We start from the raw sequence: 20,233 nt of genomic DNA, 5'->3' as shown, positions 1-20,233 counted from the left end.
TTTATTCTGTAGTTCCCTTGATCAAAAACAAGAGTGACAGGGCGCTGGGTGGTTTAGTCAGTTAAGCATCCAGCTCTTGATTTCAGCTCAGATCATGATTTCACCATTCAGGAGATTGAGCCCCATGTTGGGCTTTGCTCTGAGAGCACAGAGCCTGCTTTGAATTCTCTCTCTCTCTCTCTCTCTCTCTCTCTCTCTCTCTATCTCTCTCTCTCTCTCTCCCCCTCCCCCTCCCCCTCCCTCCCTCCCTCCCTCCCTCCCTCTCTCTCTCTGCCCCCCTCCTGCTCACACTTTCACTCTCTCCAAATAAATAAGTAAACTTAAAAAATAAATAAAAACAGTAGTGACAATAGAGCGTGCATGATATAATTTTGTGAGTACATAGAAAGGATCTCCAGAAATGAACATCTGGAAGTTGGAAGTCCTGGCCTTAGAATTTTTTTTAAAGTTTATTTATTTTGAGAGAGAAAGCATGAGTGAAGAGGGGCAGAGAGAGGAAAAGAGAGAAAATCCCAAACAGCCTCCACGCTGTCAGTGCAGCGCTTGATGCAGGGCTCGAACTCACAAACCATGAGATCATGACCTACGCCAAAGTCAGGAAGTCAGACGCTTACCAACTGAGCCACCCAGGCGCCTCTTAGAATTTTAATCTAAGTTTAAAAGTACTCCAGATTCTTGATTTCCAGCATAGGTCATGTTCCCAGGGTCATGGGATCAAGCCCTGCGTATGGCTCTGTGCTGGGCGTGGAGCCTGCTTAAGATTCTCTGTCTCCCTCTACCCAGCTCATGCTCTCTGTTTCTCTTAAAAAGAAAAGGAAAAGGAAAGGAAAAAAAAAAGTACTCCTGCGTTTACCTGGCCAACTGAGGACAAAACTGGAGTGGAGTTTGAAGGATACGCTGCACTGTACAAATATAAGGTGGAAGTGGAGTATTATGACTGTTATCATGAGAAATATTAGCAGTTGAAGCTGTGTGGTATAGTGGAAAGAACAGAGTTTTGCAAGATGACTGACCTGGGTTCAGTCCTGGCTTATGTCATTTACTAGCTGCTGTTTGGGCAAGTTAACTACTCAGACCTGTTTTGTCATCAGCAAAAATGGGAATAATAATACGTGAATGAAAGGTCTAGGTGACAACATAGTTTTATTTCTCCTTCCCTAACTAGAGAATAGGAAATGTCCTTGGCAAAAATAAACACCTTTCTGAAGCAAAGTAAAAAATTATATTTTCATTAATGAATTGCAAGTAAAATAGGATTGACTAATGGTTTAGGAGGATGAAGAAAGTAGTGGTTGCTGGTTAACATGTGGTCCTGAATTAGATTTTAGAACTCTTGAAGTTGGTTTAGTATAAAGGAGTTCAAAATATGAATACAGTTGGCTGCTACCGATGTGTTACAAACCCAGACAGAGTTGAAAGTAGGGAGCCCAGGGTCTCTTAAATGGGTGAGAATAATGTATGTCAAGAGGCTTTGTAATCTTTAAGTTATTTTAGCAATGAATAAGGTACTGTCACTTTTTACCCTTGGCAGAAGTAAAGGGAAAACATCTGGGGGTGGTAGATCTCCCCAAATTCTCTGGTATACTCTTCTCCGTGGGTAAACTGCTACTGCATCACTGCCACTGGAACCACGTGGGCACTTAGATGTCCCTGTAGTTAGGAGCCTAAGACACATGTTTAGATATGGTGATGCCCGGTCTAGTTTTATGGATTGTAAGCAAGGTGCATGGCTCTTTATATGCCTAGCAAGTCTTGAAATCTCACTGAATGGCAGTTTAGTAAGTTTCCTGCAGATAGATAAGTTCTCCTGTGATGTGGAGTCACAGACTCTTGATAAATATTCCTTGATTTCTCCAGTTTGAGTTGCTCATTCTCCCAGCTGTCTGTCTCTTCAAAACATCGGAAGATTGGATATACCGTTGAGCTTTCATTCTGCACTGTCTACATCAGCTGGTGTCAAGTGGTGGCTGCTTCCATTAGACTGGGCATATGTTGACACTTTAAATGTATACATTTATATTTGTCAGTTATTCCTCAGTAAAGCTGGGAGAAGAAAGGATTGGGCATATGTTCTTCAGCTTACCTTTTGAGATGCATCAGTTATAGCTAACCACTTCATGAATTAATCGGCCTATCTGTGTCCTTTATTTTGGACCTCTGATTTCAGTAGAACTGTATCTAACGCTGTGATCTTTTTGAAAGAAATGATTTTGTCTTTCTATTCCTATTGCCCAGCATATACTTGACACATAGAAAACCTTCAGTAAGTACTCACAGAATTTAATTGAATGGAGTAAAACCTTTCCTAACCTGAGGACTTTGCCTTTCTCCTGACCTTTGCTTTAGTCATTACTTTAATTAGATCATGGTATTTATCTTACATATTATTCTTCATAGTATAGGGCATCATGGTTGGAGATAGTGATCAACTCTTCCCAAAGACTGAGAAAGAAAAAAATGCACTTAAATTGTAGCAGGATTGATTAAAATTAGGGGGGGGGGGGACTTTTCCTAGCTGTAACATTTATTAGGGATGGATTGCAGAGACACTTTTGCATTCTTTTACTTTCAAATCTTCCATGGGCTTGGCATACACCTTCTTAAAAACACCGAGAAGAGTAACATAACATTCTTTCTTCCTTCACTGAGAAGAGTAACATAACATCCTTGCTTCTTGCCACTTGCTGTGCCAGCCACAAGCTCCCCTGTGCCCCTTGTAGCCATGCCTCACAAAGTTGAAGAAATCAAGGGCTTTCCGCTCATAGCCAGGTGAAAGGATGCCAAATCTGTCAAGATCAAGAAAAATAAGTATAATGTGAAGTTTAAAGTTCGATGCAGCAGATACCCTTTGACCTTGGTCATCACAGGCAAAGAGAAGGCAGAGAAACTGAAGTAGCCCCTGCCTCCAGGTCTGGCAGTCAAGGGGCTGACATGAACCTGGCACACTGATTTTAACTATATAAAAATTTAAAAAATTAAATATAAATAAATAAATACACACACACACACACACACACACACACACACACACACACACACACATATATATATTAGCTTCCAGATATTGCAGATTAAGAATTTGAGAACAAATTGTGATCAACAGGTGTACAACTTCTGCAAAAAATGTAGAATTTGTTATTCCATAATATGTTCCTCTATCAAAAACAGCTGTCTCCAAATAGTGCTTTGTACTGTTGGAAAATTCATTACAAATGCAGGAAGCAATTCCTGTTTCATATGATTGTGATTTGTAAAAATAATTTAGGTGTAAGCTATCCACAAATCTTTTTTTTTTTGTAGCAGTCCTATCTTAAATCCTCATATTTTGGCATTACACATGAGTGTCATGAGTTTAAATTCTGGAACATCCAAGCAGAAATATAAGAAAGGGCTCATTTAGGCTGGAATGGCAAACATTCTAATTGGGAGGGTCCTCATTTTGATTTCTGCTCTCCTGCCCACCCCCTTAACCAAAAACCAAAGGAAAACATCTGGAGTCATTTAGGCAGTATAAATATTCTTAAAAGAATGGACCCCTAATCATAAAGCCTTTCTGGCACTGAAAGATTTGTTTGGATAGATAGAGTTCACATGATGGGTAAAAATATTTTTGAATTCATAAAGACTCCCACAAGTCATGAGTGGAGAGTTTGGGAGTATGGCAGACTGAGACTGATGGAGTTCATAATAGGTTTTAAGAGGAAAATAATCCATTAGTGCACAGGGGATACTCTCTCATCTTTTCCCTTAGAAAGGTAGCTGATTTCCTGTTAAATGATGGTTGTTTCACTTAGGAGGCAATGTGCTGAAGGTATAAATTTAGTTTTATTCTCTTTTCACAGTTTAAACAAGTTTTCTTACAGGGAAACAAAGAGAAAACAATGCCCTTCAAAGCCTATGTCTTCAGCCTCTGCTTTGTAGTTCTCTCCCTGTAAGACATAAAGTAGGGAGGAGGAATAATAGCAAAGCCTTGAAAACACACACACATACACACACACACGTATCAATTAAGGAAGGGAATTGAAAGGTATAGCTGTGTTGCAATTAGTCAACCAATATTTATTGACCATCAACTGTGTATTAAAACACAGTGACAGATAATTGAGGTAAAAAGGGTTTCTATACTCCAAGGACATAGAGTATTCTTGAGGAAACTAGATGTAAACATACGAAGTTACAGTGGTAATGTAAGATAAAAATAATTTAATCGTATTTGTCAGTAATTGCCAAATGGGAGATTTAGTTAAGTGTTCCAGGAGTTCAGGTCAGAGATAGACTACTCTGAGTGAAGGGCTTTGTGGAAGAATTTTGAGCAGCTGCTTGAAGAATCGGTAGAATTTTGGATTGATGGAAAATAGGAAGAAGATATTTCTGCCCTTCCTTTTCACTGGAATACCATATGGGGAATTCAGGAAGAGCAGAGTTAGGATCATGTTAATTTTGGGACAAAATTAGCAGTTAACCATGTTGGAGAACTTTTAACTTAATGAACCTGAAAAAACCTCTTGATGATTTCACCATCTTTGTAAGTTCCCTTAATTCAGGCCTATAAAACAGAAACAAAACGTTTTTAAAGCTCTGGAAGGCATAGAGAAAGTGATGCCATCCAGGATATTCACTGTGAAAGAAGCAGTGTTGTATTATTAAATTTGGACATTTTAAGCAGTTTGAGGAAAAGAACACACACAAAGAGTCATGTGTCTCTACTTCAGAAACCTTGACTTCCAACTGCTCAGAAAGCTCTGGTAACTACAGAGCATCAAATAAGCTTTCAGAGATTCTGATCTTCATACAAATTACCAATATAAAGAGGAAGAGATTTTTTATATGCCTTCTTTCTCTCTTATCCTCAAAACTAAAGTGATTGTATTTTTCTCAAGACCAAGTTAAGGAAGATAATATTATCATTCTTGTCATTGTATTGTCTTTTCTCTTTTTCCTGTCCCTCTTTCCTTTATTGTAGAGTACACTTGTTGAGTACATTTTAATAAATTATCTATTTAAAAATATCTAAATCCGTACTCATGGCTATTTATAGGTAGATATGATAGAAATGTAGAGATTATCAAATTTATGGTGAATGGGCATACACAGTCCTTGGGTTGCATGGATTGTTTTTTCAAGCAAATCTGGTCAAGTTTTGTTTTCAGACTAGAAATGAACAATATCTTTTCAGGAACCTGGAGGAATCAGAGAGAAAAAGCAAATGTTGCTATATCAGAGAGAGTAGTTTTATTTTTTCCTGGGAGAGTAAATCATCAAGTGGGTTTTATTGTATATAAAAATCTCTAGTTGAAAAGAGCCTTCTTTGGTGTGTGTTACTTGATTTTAAAAATTTAATCTCGTTTTTACATAAAACATGTCCCTGTTAGATAGCACAGAAATTCATTTAAAAAAATTTTTTAACGTTTATTTATTTTTGAGACAGAGAGAGACAGAGCATGTACGGGGGAGGGTCAGAGAGAGGGAGACACAGAATCCGAAACAGGCTCCAGGCTCTGAGCTGTCAGCACAGAGCCCGACGCGGGGCTCGAACTCACGGACCGCGAGATCATGACCTGAGCCGAAGTCGGACGCTTAACCGACTGAGCCACCCAGGCGCCCCAGAAATTCATTTAAAAAGTACCCATAATCTTACCACTCAGAGATAGCTAGTATTACTATTTGGGTGTACAGCCTTCAAGACTATAAAAGTGAAGGGGCACCTGGGTGGCTCAGTCGGTTAAGCGTCTGACTCTTGATTTCGGCTCTCACGGTTCTTGAGTTCAAGCCTCACATCGGGTTCTGCGCTGACAGTGTGGACCCTGCTTAGGATTCTCTCTCTTCCCTCTTTCTCTGCCCCTCTCCTGCTCTCTCTCTCTCTCTCTCTCTCTCTCTCAAAAAAATAAACTAATAAATATTTTTTTTAAAGACTATAAAAGTGAGTTTGCCCATGTGTGTATTTTTGTTTATGTAGCAGTATATAGAGAATTGCTTTTAAATTTTTACAACTACATGGTATTCCATTGTGTGGATATACCATAATATGATTCATTATTCTGTTTGGTTGGATGTTTGTCCTCCTAAATTTGATGTGATGTCTTTCCCTAGCCCTAGGTCCCACAGATGTTCTCCTATATTTTCTTCTAAAAGTTTTATAGTTTCATGTTATTTATTTATTTATTTATTTAATTTTGAAACTAGAATTTTTTTTTTTGTGCTCAGAGTACTTTATTTTTTTTTCAATATATGAAATTTATTGTCAAATTGGTTTCCATACAACACCCAGTGCTCATCCCAAAAGGTGTCATGTTTTTTATTTAAATCCACGATTGATTTTGCATTGATTTTGTGCATATAGCATATTTTAAGTCAAGGTTCTTATTTTCTTTTTCCTGTCTGTGAATGTCTAGTTATTCCAGCACAATTTGTTGAAAAGACTACCCTTCCTCCACTGAACTGCTGTTGCACCTCTGTCAAAGTTCACTTGGTGTATTTGTATTGATCCATTTCTGGATTCTCTATTTCACTGATCTATACCTTTCTCTTCTGCCAATACCGCACTGTCTTGATTTCAATGGCTATGTAGTAGGACTTAACATCAGATAAAGTGGCTTCTCCTACTTTATTCTTCTTTTGCATGATTATTTTAGAATAAACTGGTTTGTATCTGTCATAGTTGTTGTGGTGGTGGCAGCAGAACCTTGTACCTCTTCTGCACCCCAACTGAGCACAGGGTGGGAGAAAGGATTTTTTTTAGGGAATAGGAAATAGTTCCTAATGTTAAACACCATTTCTGCACCCCAGCTGAGCACAGGGTGGGAGAAAGGATTTTTTAGGGAATAGGAAATAGTTCCTAATGTTAAGCAGAAACATGACATCATTAAACATTATTTTTGTAGAAAATATTCCTTTCATGATATCAGTAAGACTATTGTACAGTGTTTAAAGTGGCACTATCCTGTTTGAAAGCAAAGGAGTAGATGGCTAAGTACTCAAGGACCCTTCTGTTGTTGTTTTCATTTTATCCACTGTTGTCAGGGACTTGGGTTTAGGTTTCTACAGCAACCACAGTCTGGACTACATAATTCCAACACATAGTGTGCATGTGGTGTTAACTCTGATGCCTTATACACTACATGTGGCAGAGTTGCAGTTGCTATGGAGATCAATCTTTGGACACACTTGGTTGATAACGATGTCTCTCATATGTGGATTTTGCTGCTAAAAGAATATGAAGTGGTGCTATTAGTTGACCGAGAGACGTAGAAGACTTTATCAATAATTTCTCTATAGCTGAGAACCTCACATTTGAAAACTTTAAGTTAGACATTTGCTCACAAACATACTAAAGTGTCTGTGTATGTGTTTGTGTTTAATAACATATGGCTTGCTTGATACCTGGAAGTGGAGGGAAAATATGACATCAGAGAACACATTGTCAGAGGAATTTGATAGACTCCTCTTGGCCAGTCAATCTCATTTAAACAGTATACTGTAAAAAAAAATTCAAAGACTAAATAACTTACATTATTTTAGTGGGCTTATAATAAAGTCAGTTGTCAGTAAAAAAGGGAAGGAAGCAATTCTTCTTGTGAACTATTCTCATTTGAATATGGGGCCTTGGGTAACAGCTAGGAAGAACCTTTTTCTTGGAGCACTTTACCTCTGAAGAGTCCTTTGAACTCCAGAAATGAGAAACAATTGAGGAAGAGGAAGTGATTTTTTTTTTCCTTTGATAGTGTTACTTAAACTAGAATACAGGTTCTAGACCTAAGAGAGACTGTTGCTGAGTGTCCTCATTTGCAGAATTCTTGAAAGAAATGTAGTTGTAGGCTGATAAACATCTTTGCTTTGGGTTAGAGAAACTTGTCAGCCAGGAGTTGATATACCAGAGTAGTAGTTCTCAACCCCGGCTGCACATTAGCATGTGGGGCTTTAACACAGTACTGATGTTTGAGCCTAACAAAAGCTAAATCAGAATCTCTGGGAATGATGAAAAACTGTGGCGTTGGTATTCTTTTTTTCTTCTTCTTCTTCTTGAAAAGTGAATACTTGATACTAATATGCAACCAGGATTGAGAACCTCTGCAACAGAGTAAGTTTTCATCTAGAATCTTACATTTTAGCTGAATTTGTATATTAGAATGCATTAAGAAAAGTAATGTGAACATTGCAGAGAGTTTAGAAAGGTCAGTCTTACCATCTATGTTAGTTTCCTGTTGCTGTTTTAACAAATTACCACAGACTTACTGGCTTTAAACAACACAAGTTTATTATCTTACTTTCCTGGAGATCAGAAGTCCTAAATGGGTCTTAGGGGGCTGAAATCAGGATGTCAACAGAGCTGAATTCCTTCTGGATACTCAAGAGAGAATCCATTCCTTGCCTTTTGCTACTTCTAGAGGCTGCCCACCTTTTTTGAAAGGCTTGTGGCCACATCACTCCAACCTCTCTGCCTCTGTTGTCACATCTCCTTTTCTGACTCTGACCCTCCTGACTCCCTTATGAGGATCCTTGTGATTATATTGAGCCCATCCAGGTAATCCAGGATAATCCCCTGATCTCACGATCATTAACTTAATCACATCAGTAACGTCCCTTTGCCAAGTAAAGTAACATTCACAGCTTCCAGGGATTAGGACCTGGACATCTTTTGGGACAGGAGGGCATTTATTAGGCCTACCATAAGAGCTTAACACAAAGATCGTCACTTTGGTCTTTTCCTTACTAGTCTTTAATGTGCATATTTTTATTAGAATGTGATCACCTTGCGTATACAGTTTTTATTCTTTCCTGCTTAGTCCTCATAACCATCATTTTGAATAGCTGCATAATAGTCCATCCATGATTATGCCATATTTTACATTGTCTTCACCCTGTTGTTGGATTTTTATGTTATTTCAGGCTCCTATTGATAGATCAAGTGTGATAAGTGTTTTTATTTATTAGATAGATCCCATGATGTGGGTGGAAGTACTTAAATATTATAAACCTTTTTATAGTGTTTAACTCAAACTCCAAAGTTGTATTTTTGAAGAGTTCTAATTGATTTGCAACACTATCAGCAATGTAAGAGAACAGTATGGGTGCCTTTATATCTTTGCCAATATTGGTCATTATCATTAGAAAAAGACTTTTTACTAAAAAGATAGGTGAAAAAGTGTTATCCTGATTTAAATTTAATCTACTTGCAAATTTTCCCCATGTTTCTGTTTATTTCTCTTTGCATGTTTTGTTCATTTATTTCTTATAGTATGATTTATTTATTAATCTTTAAGATATCTTTTGTAAGTGATGAATCATAAATTCTGCTCCTGAAACCAACATTATACTGCATGTTAACTAACTAGAATTTAAATAAAGATTTGAAACCAACAGAAAAATCTGTAAGACAACTTTATATGGTGGAACTACTGACTTACATGCTACAAATCTTTTTTATTATTTTTTTAATTAAAAAAAATTTTTTTTAATGTTTATTTTTGACAGAGAGAGACAGAGCATGAGCGGGGGAGGGGCAGAGAGAGAGGGAGACACAGAATCCGAAGCAGGCTCCAGGCTCTGAGCTGTTGGCACAGAGCCCGACGTGGGGCTCGAACTCACAGACCGTGAGATCATGACCTGAGCCGAAGTCGGATGCTCAACCGACTGAGCCACCCAGGTGCCCCGCTACACATCTTTTTTAAAACACACATTTAAAAATTTTAAACTGTTCTGATCTGTTTTTCCCTTTGTGATTCTTTTATTTTGCTATGTTTACGTTTTCACCTGACAAAGGTTTGTGGTATTCAGTTGTTTTCTTACTTATTTCATGATTTAGTCACTGCCCTTAGCAAATTGCTAGCAAGCTAAGAGGTTCAGGGACTTAACGAGTCCAGACTTACCATATGACTTACGGTACCAAGCAAGTACCAAATTAATTTGATTCTGTTTGTATAATTTATCAAAATTAGGAACAAATTTTTAAAAGGACTGGAGAAGAAATCTAGCAATTGTAGTACAGTCCTTAGATGTTTATTGCCCTTTGCTAGAAGGTTTATTCACCATGCTGTCATGTTGTGTGTTCATGCAGATAATTGAGAATTATAGTAAGCTATCCTAGTCTATGATAAACAGACAGAATGCATTTTAATTACATTCTAATTTATTATCTAGTGAAAGTACCTTGCTAACAAATCAACCCAGATATGACTTATTGGATAGCCTTTGCACTTAGAGGAATAATCAGTCTGTAATCATAAACAACATGAACCGTTCATCTTCTAGATTGCTATTATATTTATTACGCTCAAATGCCTGCACTGGGCTTCTTTTCTGTTTGCCTCCTGTTTCGTGGCTTATATGCCCCTACCCTGCCTGCTGTAAGTTGGTGGCATCCTGTGCTTACCAATTCTTTCTCTTGAAATATGTGTTAGGTTCATGCCTGGGAACAGAGTTCTGTTACTTTACCATAGGAGTAAAATGCATTTTTCTCCAGTTACAGTAAATAGAATAAACTGTCACCGTAACGTACTAATATGTGATTTATTTCCTGCTACCCCGATAAGAACTAGCACAATTCTAATTCTATAAAGAAAGAGTTTGCCCCACAGAATAGCCACCAAATCCTTTAATATCCTGTATTACTTCCCCCTGGTTCCAAAATGGAGGTATGCAAATTAAGATGAAACAACAGCTAGCCCCTGTTATTTTCTTTGGAGACAACCTTGCGCAGAGATTCTTATCTGGGCATGGGTTTTCTGGTGCAGTACTGTCTTTAATTCTACTACTTAAGAATGAACATCCTCTGGCACTGTTTCCACAGAATAATTTAGAAGTTTGTAGCAGTAGCTGTTAACAGTAGATGATAATAATTCCTATCTGAGAGTATCCCCTTTTTTATGAATAAGGATCTTACACCTAGAAGACCCCTCACTAGTGCTTTTAGTATAATGCTCACAACCAATGTGTCCATAATTGTACAGCTGATAAGTGGTAGAAGGGACCTGGAATTTCTGCATTTCAGTGCTGTGATTTTTTGTTTCCATTCTTGGACCAAATTTGAATTAAAAAGGAAGGTAAAAAGATTTTACTTACCCTCTTTTTCCACATTGGGAATTTGTTTTGGCATGCAAATCAACTTAGGGGGCTTGGAAGTTCTTTATGTTCTGAAGATTTCTGCAGAAAATATAATTAAAAAAATTTTTTTTACATGGAAATTGCTTAATCACTTCCATTTGAGAGTTTTAGTTTTATTTGGCTTCAATATGAGTGGTAAAATCACCTTTCTTCTTTACTTTTTGTTTAAGTATTCTCTCTGAGCCAGGTGATGTTTAAGGTCTACTCTTAAGATTCTGTGATTATGTCCCTTAAATGTCTTGCTTTTTTTCCCTGTATGTTCTCCACCCTCACACAGACCCAGGTTTCTGGAGTTTCCCATAGGATATTCTCCTTAGGGCCTGTTCAACCCCACTTTGGATCTGACCAAGGCATTGTTACTATTTTATGGGGTCCTCTGTTCCTGGAACCCTCTTGCTTGTCTCCTCAAAGCTAGATTCTGTGTGCTGTCTTATCTGAATATTAGGAGGGAATTAGTAATAATTTTTACTCTTTTCTACCAGGGAAGCCTTAGATGCTTCTGTTGGAACTAACCCAAAAGAGACCATATTTAGTGTTTTGAGATCAGATTGAGGGGAGGGAGAGAGTGGGATCTTGACAAGGTGCAGAAGGAAGTATGTAGTTCTGAGCAGCCAGGGGCTTGTTTTGTGCATCCTATTCAGGCCGCTACCTATTTCATGTGGTTCTCCGGCTGTGCTTGAGAGTATTAGCAGGGCTCACTCCAAGCCAAATCCTTCTCTGAAGCTGTGGCCTAGTTTGTTTTGGAGAAAATTTACTTCATGTTTGCCATCCTCTTCACTCTGTAGCAGTTACTATATGAATTATTCAAGAACCCCTTTTTATGACTATGTTTGAATTCCATTTTAGGAATAATAACTATGCAGTTATATTCTGAATTTCATGGCGTTTTGACTTTCAGCAAGACCCTTTTAGGATCAAATCAGAGCAAAATAGTTGCTTATATTTGACCATACTGGAATGTAAGTCCCACTTTGGCTTCCAGCCTATAAGTTATGAAATACTCCCCCAAATAGATCTTACCAAGATCACTAATGACCCCCATATCACTAAATCTAATGAATTTCTTTTAGTGCCTGTTCTATTTGTATTGTTGACAGTTTCTTTTTTGTTGAAAAGTGCTTTTTACTTGATTTTCTTCTTTTTGGCCATTCCTTCCCTGCCTCCATGGCAGGCTTCACCAGCTGATTAAATGTTGCCGTGCCATACTATTACTCTGTTCTGTCCCCAGTTTATTCCTTCTGTTTCTTTCAGTTACCAGAAACAATTTGCATCAGTCTAACCTCACCCACCTGGCCTCCTTCTAGTCTTCCCTTCCCCCCATATTCCCAAAGAACATAAAAGTGGATGTGATCATACTGAAAAACATGCCCTATTCTTGAATAGGAGGTCTCAGCATCATAAAGTGCTGATTTTCCCGTACTTAGTTTGTAAACTAAAGTGATCTCAATGAAAATACTAGAGAAACTAATTATAAGATGCATATTGGACCCTGAAAAACCTTGAAAAAGAAGAACAATGAGGAGGGACTAGCTCTTCCAGATGTTAAAATATGCCATAAATTCTTAATTAAAGCAATGTCGTACTGGTGCATGAATTGACAGACTAATAGAGTAGAATTGAAAATTCAGAAATAGACTAGAAAATATAGCAACTTAGGATACGTATGGTAAAAACAGTATCTTATATCAGTGGAAGGATGGATTCTAATAAATGGTATTGTTATAACTGTAGCCATCTAGAAAGAGATTGTGAAGTCCCTACTTAATGTTGTGCACTTGGATAAACTCGAGATTGGTCAGAGATCTAAACATAAAACATGAAACCATGGGAGAATTTAATGATAACGTTAGAGTTATAAAGCCTTTCTAAAATTCTGACTCAAAACCACAAAGTCAAAAGATTGGTTAATTTGTCTTTTTATTATTTATTTTTAAAGATTAAAAAAAATTTTTTTTGTTTATTTATTTTGAGAGAGAGAAGTGAGTGTATGTGAGGGAGGGACAGAGAGAGAATCCATGGGGCTCCATCTCATGAGCTGCAAGATTATGACCTGAGCCAAAGTCAAGAGTTGGATGCTTAACCGAGCCACCAGGCACCCCCTTATTTTTAAAGATTTTATTTTTAAGTACTCTCTACACCCAGCGTGGGGCTTGAACTCACAACCCTGAGATCAAGAGTTGCATGTTTTACCAGCTGAGCCAGCCAGGTGCCCCTAATTTTCCTGTTAAAGATCAGTATGGCCAAAATTCACCATAAGCAAAGTCAGAAGAAAAATACAAGATTCATTGCAATCTCTATCAAAATTCCAATAGGATTTTTATAGAAATTTAAAAACAATCCTAAAATTTGTATGGAACCACCAAAGACTCCAAATAGCTAAGCGGTCTTAAGAAGAACAAAGCTATGGGCACCTGGGTGGCTGAGTCAATTGAGCATCCGACTCTTGATTTTAGCTTAGGTCATGATCTCATTCATGGTTCGTGAGTTTGAGCCCTATATCAGGCTTGCTGCTGTCACTGTGGAGCATGCTTTGGATCCTCTGTCTCCCTCCCTCTTTGTGCCTCCCCTGCTCATGCTCTCTCTCTCAAAAATAAAAATAAACATTAAAAGAAGAAGAACAAAGCTAGAGGCATCACCATTCCTGATTTCAAACTACATTTCAGAACTACTGTAATCAAAACAGTGTGGTAGAAATAGACATTGATCAGTGGAACAGAATAGAGAGCCCAGAAATAAACCCATGCATACATGGTCAATTAATTTACAACAAAGGAGCCAAGAATATACAATGGGGAAAGGATAGTCTCTTTAATAAATGGTGCTGGGAAAAATGAACAGTCATCTTACACCATTACACAAAAATTAACTCAAAATAAAGGCTTGAACATAAAACCTGAAACCATAAAACTCCTAGAAGAAAACATAGGAGAAGCTTAGTTCTTGACATTGGTCTTAGCATTAGTTTTTTTGCATTTGACACCAAAAGCAAAGGCAACAAAAACAATAAATAAACAAGTGGGACTACATCAAACTAAAAAGCTTTTGTACAACAAAGGAAACTGTCAACACGATGAAAAGGGAATGGGAGAAAATATTTGCAAAATCATGTATCTGATAAGGGATTGATATTTAAAATGTATAAAGAAATTACACAACTCAATAGAAAAAAATATGATTTAAAAATGGATAGAGGACCTGATGAGACATTCTTCCAAGGAAGACATACAAGTGGCCATCAGGTACATGAAAAGGTGCTCCACATTACTAATCATCAGGGAAAAGTAAATCAAAACCACAAAAAGATCTCTCATACCTGTTAGAATAGCTATTATAAAAAATACAGAAAATAACAAGTGTTGGTCAGGATGTGGAGAAAATGGAATCCTTGTGCACTGTTGGAAATGTAAATTTGTGTATCCCACTATGGAAAACAATATAGAGGTTTCTTAGAGGATTAAAAATATAACTACCATATGATTCAGCAATTCCACTGCTGGGTATTTATCTCAAGTAAATGAAATCGCTATCTCAGAAAGATATCCGTACCCTCATGTTTGTTGCGGCATTATTTACAATAGCCAAGACATGGAAACAACCTAAGTGCCCATCAAAGGATGAATGGGCAAAGAATATGTGGTGTATAGATAACGGAATATTATTCAGCCATAAAAAAGGAATCCTATTTGTGATGATATGAGTGGACCTTGAGGGCATTATGCTAAGTGAAATATGACTGTGAAAGACAAATCCTGTGTAATCTCATTTATACATGGAATCTAAAATACAAAAACCAAAAAACCAAAGCCAAAACCAAACCAGCTCATGGGAACAAAGAACAGATGGGTGGTTTCCAGAGAGGTAGGGGGTGGGCAGAGTGGATGAAGGTAGTCCAAATGTATGTACTTCTAATTATAAAATAATTAAGTTCTAGGAATGTAGTATATAGCATGATGACATGTTAACAATACTGTATATTTGAAAGTTGCTAAGAGAGTAGATCTTCAAAGCTCCCATCAAAGAAAAACTAATTGTAACAGTGTGTGGTAATGAATGTTAACTAGTCTCATTGTGGTAATTATTTTGCAATATACACATATATCAAATTGTTAATTTGATATAAAACTAATACAATGTTTTATGTTAGTTATCTCAAAACTTTTTAATAAAGAGAAATAGAAATTGAAAAAAAATTGCCACTAATATTACAGTCATATATATGTATTAGGAGCTCATAGGGGCATCTGGATGGCTTAGTCGGTTAAACAACTGACTCTTGGTCTCAGCTCAGGTCATGATCTCATGGTTTGTGAGTTCTAGCTCCACATCGTGCTCCGTGCCGTCAGTGCAGAGCGTGCTTAGGATTCTTTCTCTTTCCCTCTTTCTCTGGCCTCCCTCCCTTGTACTTTCTCTCTTGTACTCTCTCTCTCTCTCAAGATAAATAAACTTAAAAAAAACTTTTTTTTAAGAGTTCATAGAAACATAATAGAAAAATGGGCTAAGGACATGAACAGATAGTATAGATGGCTCTTAAACATATGGAAGAATGCTCAAACTTACCTAAAAAAGAGAAATGCAAATTAAAATGTCAATAAAATACAGTTTCTTACCTAACACATTGGTAAAAATCCAAGTTTGATAAATCAATCAGTTGTCCAGGCATTTTCATACATTTTGATAGGAGTGCACAATTTAGCAATGTTTTCCAAATTACAAATGCATTTATCCTATAACCCAGCAATCCTACTTATGAGGTTGTAATAGCAAAATCCAATAGTAGCTGTTGGGCTTTTTCTTCTCATCCACAGGGGACTGGTTAAATAAATCATAGTACATCCTAACAGTGGGATGCTGCTATGAGTTGCAAAAAAGAAATGGATACATTAGGGGCACCTGAGTGGCTCTGTTGGTTGAGCTTCTGACTTCGGCTCAGGTCATGATCTTGCAGTTTGTGGGTTTGAGCCCCATGTCGGGCTCTGTGCTGACAGCTCAGAGCCTGGGCCCTGTTTCAGATTCTGTGTCCCCCTGCTCTCTCCACCCCACTCCTGCTTGTGCTCTGTCTCTCAAAAATGAATAAACATTTTTTAAAAAAGATTTTTTTAAAGAAATGAATATATTAAACAAAAAACTCAAGGTACAGAACAATATGTATAGCCTACTGTCTTTTGTGTAAGAAAGGAGGGAAGAGTGTGTGTGTGTGTGTGTGTGTGTGTGTGTGTGTGTGTACTGATATCAGGATGTACGCAACACATAAGAAAGACTAAGACTGATTACCTATGGGGGTGGAGAAAGGTAAATAGTGTGACAGGTTGGTAGTGTCAGTATACCTTTTTATTTTATATTCTTTTGATTTAAAAATACAAATCTGATCATCCTCTCGCCCCGTCGTAACTTTAGCAGTTTCTGTTGCTCTGAGGATTGAAACTTCTAATGTGAATAGCAAGGCCCTAGATAGCTTGTTTCTTCAGCCTTACCACACAGCATGCTTCCCCTTGTTCTCTCTGCTTTGGCCACTTTGACTTTTTTTTTCCTATCTCAAATTCATTGTTTCCTTCTCTTACAAGGCCTTTACTCATGCTATTCCTCTAGCTGGGAGACTTTACCTAGTTAAAATGTGTTTATCATTTGATCTTGACAGTATGTTACTTCTGCAGAGAAGTCTCCTTGACAAAGGTCAAGTTTTCCATTCATTAGTAGCACCTTGTTCATCTCCTTTCTAATTCTGGTTATAAATGCAGTTGTGCATTCTTTGTTAGGATTGTTTCTAGTCTTTCCCACTAGAAAGTAAGCCTCTTGAGAGCAGGGACCATGTCCACTTTGTTTGGAGATAAAAGTACCTATTTCCTAGGGTAGTGAGCATTAAATAATATGATACATATTATGTGCTTAGCATGATAGCATATAAACATATGATGCTAACTAGATCCTGCTATGTATTGTCTTGTTTTTATAGAAGGAAATGATAACTGTTTGTGAATTAGCTGGATAAAATTTAAGGAAGAATTCTGACTCTCCTTGGCAAGAGAACGGGTTACCTTCGGAAAAGAGTAACTAGTCTGTGAAAAGAGAAAGAAAATAGTTTTTATTCTTCTACTATTCTTAGTTACTGTATCTAAGACAAACTGCAAGAAAGCAGCTTTTTTGCCAAAATATTTTTTCATCTTTTCAGTTCAGTTCGGTTCTTTTTTTTTTTTTTAATCAAATAGCTGGCAGTTTTAATTAGAAAAATACAAAATAGAATTTTTCAATTGGAGGGGTGCCTGGATGGCTCAGTCAGTTAAGCGTCCAACTCTTGATTTTGGCTCAGGTCATGATCTCATGGTTTGTGGGATTGAGCCCCACGTTGGGCTCTGCTCTGACAGAGCAGAGACTGCTTGGGATTCTTTGTCTTCCTGTCTCTCTGCCCTTCCCCTGCTCACTCTCTCGCATGCACACTTTCTCTCTCAAAATAAATAAACTAAAAAAAAAAATGAAATTTTCAGTTGGAATCTGGGAATTAATATATACAATTGCAGTTCTATATTTGTTGTATTAACCAAACTTGTAAAATTCAGGTAGAATACAAGACAGTGAGAGCCAAGATGATACAATAGACATTTCACATTATGGCAAAGGGAACAGCTTATTGTCGATCACTAGGGTCATATTCTCTATCATGTGATTTGTAGGGTGGCTTTGAAGAGTTTAAAAATTATATTGTAGCTCCTTCATATTTTCTTCCAGTGTTCTCCAATTGTCACGGCCTCATCTCAGTTCTTCACATTTTTGAAAGCTGGTAGATTATTATTATTATTATTATAATTATTATTTTTACTAATTTTATTTTATTTTATTTAATGCTTATTTATTTTGAGAGTGGGGTAGGGGCAGAGAGAGAGAGGGAGAGAGAGAGAATCCCAAGCAGGCCCCGCACGGTCTCCACAGAGCCCAGCGCGGAGCTTGAACTTACAAAGCGTGAGATCATGACCTGAGCTGAAATCAAGAGTCAGAAGCTTAACCGAGTGAGCCACCCAAGGCTGGCAGATTATTTTAACATATACTTTAAATGCCAGGTTTTTACTTTTCATATATTAAGTAAGCATTAAGAAAATTGCCTTTTTGAAATCCAAATTAAAACCACAGTGAGATATCACCTTACACTGTCATAATAACTAGAATCAGATAAGAAATGACAAATGTTGGTGAGGTTATGAAAAAAAAGGAACCCTTGTGCATTTGTTGGTGGAAATGCAAATTGGTGCAGTCACTATGGAAAACACTATGGAGGTTCCTCAAAAAAGTTAAAAATAGAAATACCATACCCAGTAATTCCACTAGTGGTTATCTTTTGAAAACACTAATTTGAAGAGGTAAAGGCAGCCCTGTGTTACTGCAGTATTATTTACAGTAGCCAAGATATGGAAGCAACCCAAGTGTCGATAGATGATAGATGAATGGATAAAGAAGATATGGTATATATTTACATTAGAATATTACTCAGCCATGAAACAGAATGAGATCTTGTGATTTACAACAACATGGATGGACCTAGAGGATATTGTGCTGAGTGAAATAAGTCAAACAGAAAAAGACAAATACCATATGATTTTACTGATATGTGGAATTTAAGAAACAAAACAAGACCAAAACGAACAAACAAACAAAAACCCAGACCTCTTAAATATAAACAAACTGGTGGTTGCCAGAGGAGAGGTGAGTGGGAAGATGGGTGAAGTAGATAAAGAGAATTAAGAAGTACAAACTTCCAGTTACAAAATAAATAAGTCACAGAGATGAAAAGTACAGCATAGCAAATCTGGTCAGTAATGTTTGATGACAGATGATGATTCCACGTATTGTGGTGAACGCTGAGCAATGTATAGAATTGTTGTCTCATAATATTGCACACCTGAAACTAATATAACATTGTATGTTAATTGTACTTTAAAAAAATAAATGAAAATTATTGAAATACAATTTACACACGATAAACACATTACAAGTAAATAAATCAAGTGGTTTATGCTTCTATAAAAATGTTGCCTTTTTGTTTTATTCTTTTGGTTTCTTTATTTTATATTTCTTGAATGCTGCCTGCTGCCTTGCTGTTAGGGAATTATAGTCCTTAGATCCAAACTGAGATACACATAACTAGGAAGTATTGTTTCTCCCTTTGTTTTCCTTCATGGCTTGGAGAAGAATGTGCATGGAGGCCCAAAGCAGAAAGTGGATGGTCTGTAGGCTACTTGGGGATCTCAGATCTGTTTTGCTCAGCTTGTAGAGTAAGTTGAAAAATCAATTTCCAGCCTTTTTTAAAATCCAGAAGGCATAGCAACAGTGGACGAGCATTATCATGTGGCATCAACTCGCTGGTGTGGCAGATGCACTTCGGGCTGCCGTAGCTGCTTCTGACTTCCCCTGTTATCCGAGATTCGTCCCTCTTCATTAATTTATATTCCTTGCCTGGCTTCTGGATTCTTCAGGCATTTAAGATTGTGATCCCAGGTGTGTGTGTGGGGGGGGGGGGGGGTGGGTGGGAAGAACACTATATGGTTAAGGGTAATGGAGGCTAAAAATCCGTGGTCTGCTGAGCTAATTCAGGTATACAGTCCCAGTGCCATCCTGATCAAAGGAGTCTTTGGTCTTCTCTCCTGGCAAATGAGATTTTTTAAATGGCAGTGGATGTCTTATAGAAATCAGTATAAGACAGTTAAGTAACTGTTTAATAAGAAGTGCAGTACCACCCAATCAGGGCTGGTTTTACTGTTTCTGGAGCTTCCTATAATTCTCTAAGTTTGTTGAAATATGTTACCTGTTGATGAAGGTGTTTGACTTTATTTTTTTTCAAGAAGAGTTTTTAAAGGGAAAATAACCTGTAACTAATAAGTTGACAAGTTGATTAATGGCAGAGAAAACTAAAAATTCCTCATACCTCTAAAACTGTAAATTTTTTCTATGTTTTTTATTGTGGTAAAATATACAGAATATAAAACTCATAACTATTTTTATGTGTACAATTCACTGACATTCAGTATGTTACAATACTGTGCAACCATCCCCACTGTCCATTTCCAGAACTTTTTCATCATCTCAAATAGAAAATCTGTGATCATTAAATAAGAACTCCTCATTCCCCCCCCACCTTGCCCCAGACCTG

The 20,233-nt window shown here is 37.3% G+C and overlaps 1 protein-coding gene and 1 pseudogene across 3 annotated transcripts in view; both read left to right on the top strand.

Annotated features, from left to right (window-relative positions):
* The window catches only part of PDSS2 (decaprenyl diphosphate synthase subunit 2), a 285,557-nt gene that overhangs the window by 16,720 nt on the left and 248,604 nt on the right, over positions 1 to 20,233 (top strand). The window lies entirely within an intron of this gene.
* LOC132666532 (large ribosomal subunit protein eL38 pseudogene) lies at positions 383 to 2,935 on the top strand (annotated as a pseudogene).

This window comes from Panthera onca, chromosome B2 (assembly GCF_046562875.1).
Source record: "Panthera onca isolate mPanOnc1 chromosome B2, mPanOnc1 haplotype 2, whole genome shotgun sequence".
NCBI classification, from domain to species: domain Eukaryota; kingdom Metazoa; phylum Chordata; class Mammalia; order Carnivora; family Felidae; genus Panthera; species Panthera onca.
Note: the sequence above shows the minus strand (reverse complement) of the source record. Positions and strands in the feature narration are given on the sequence as shown.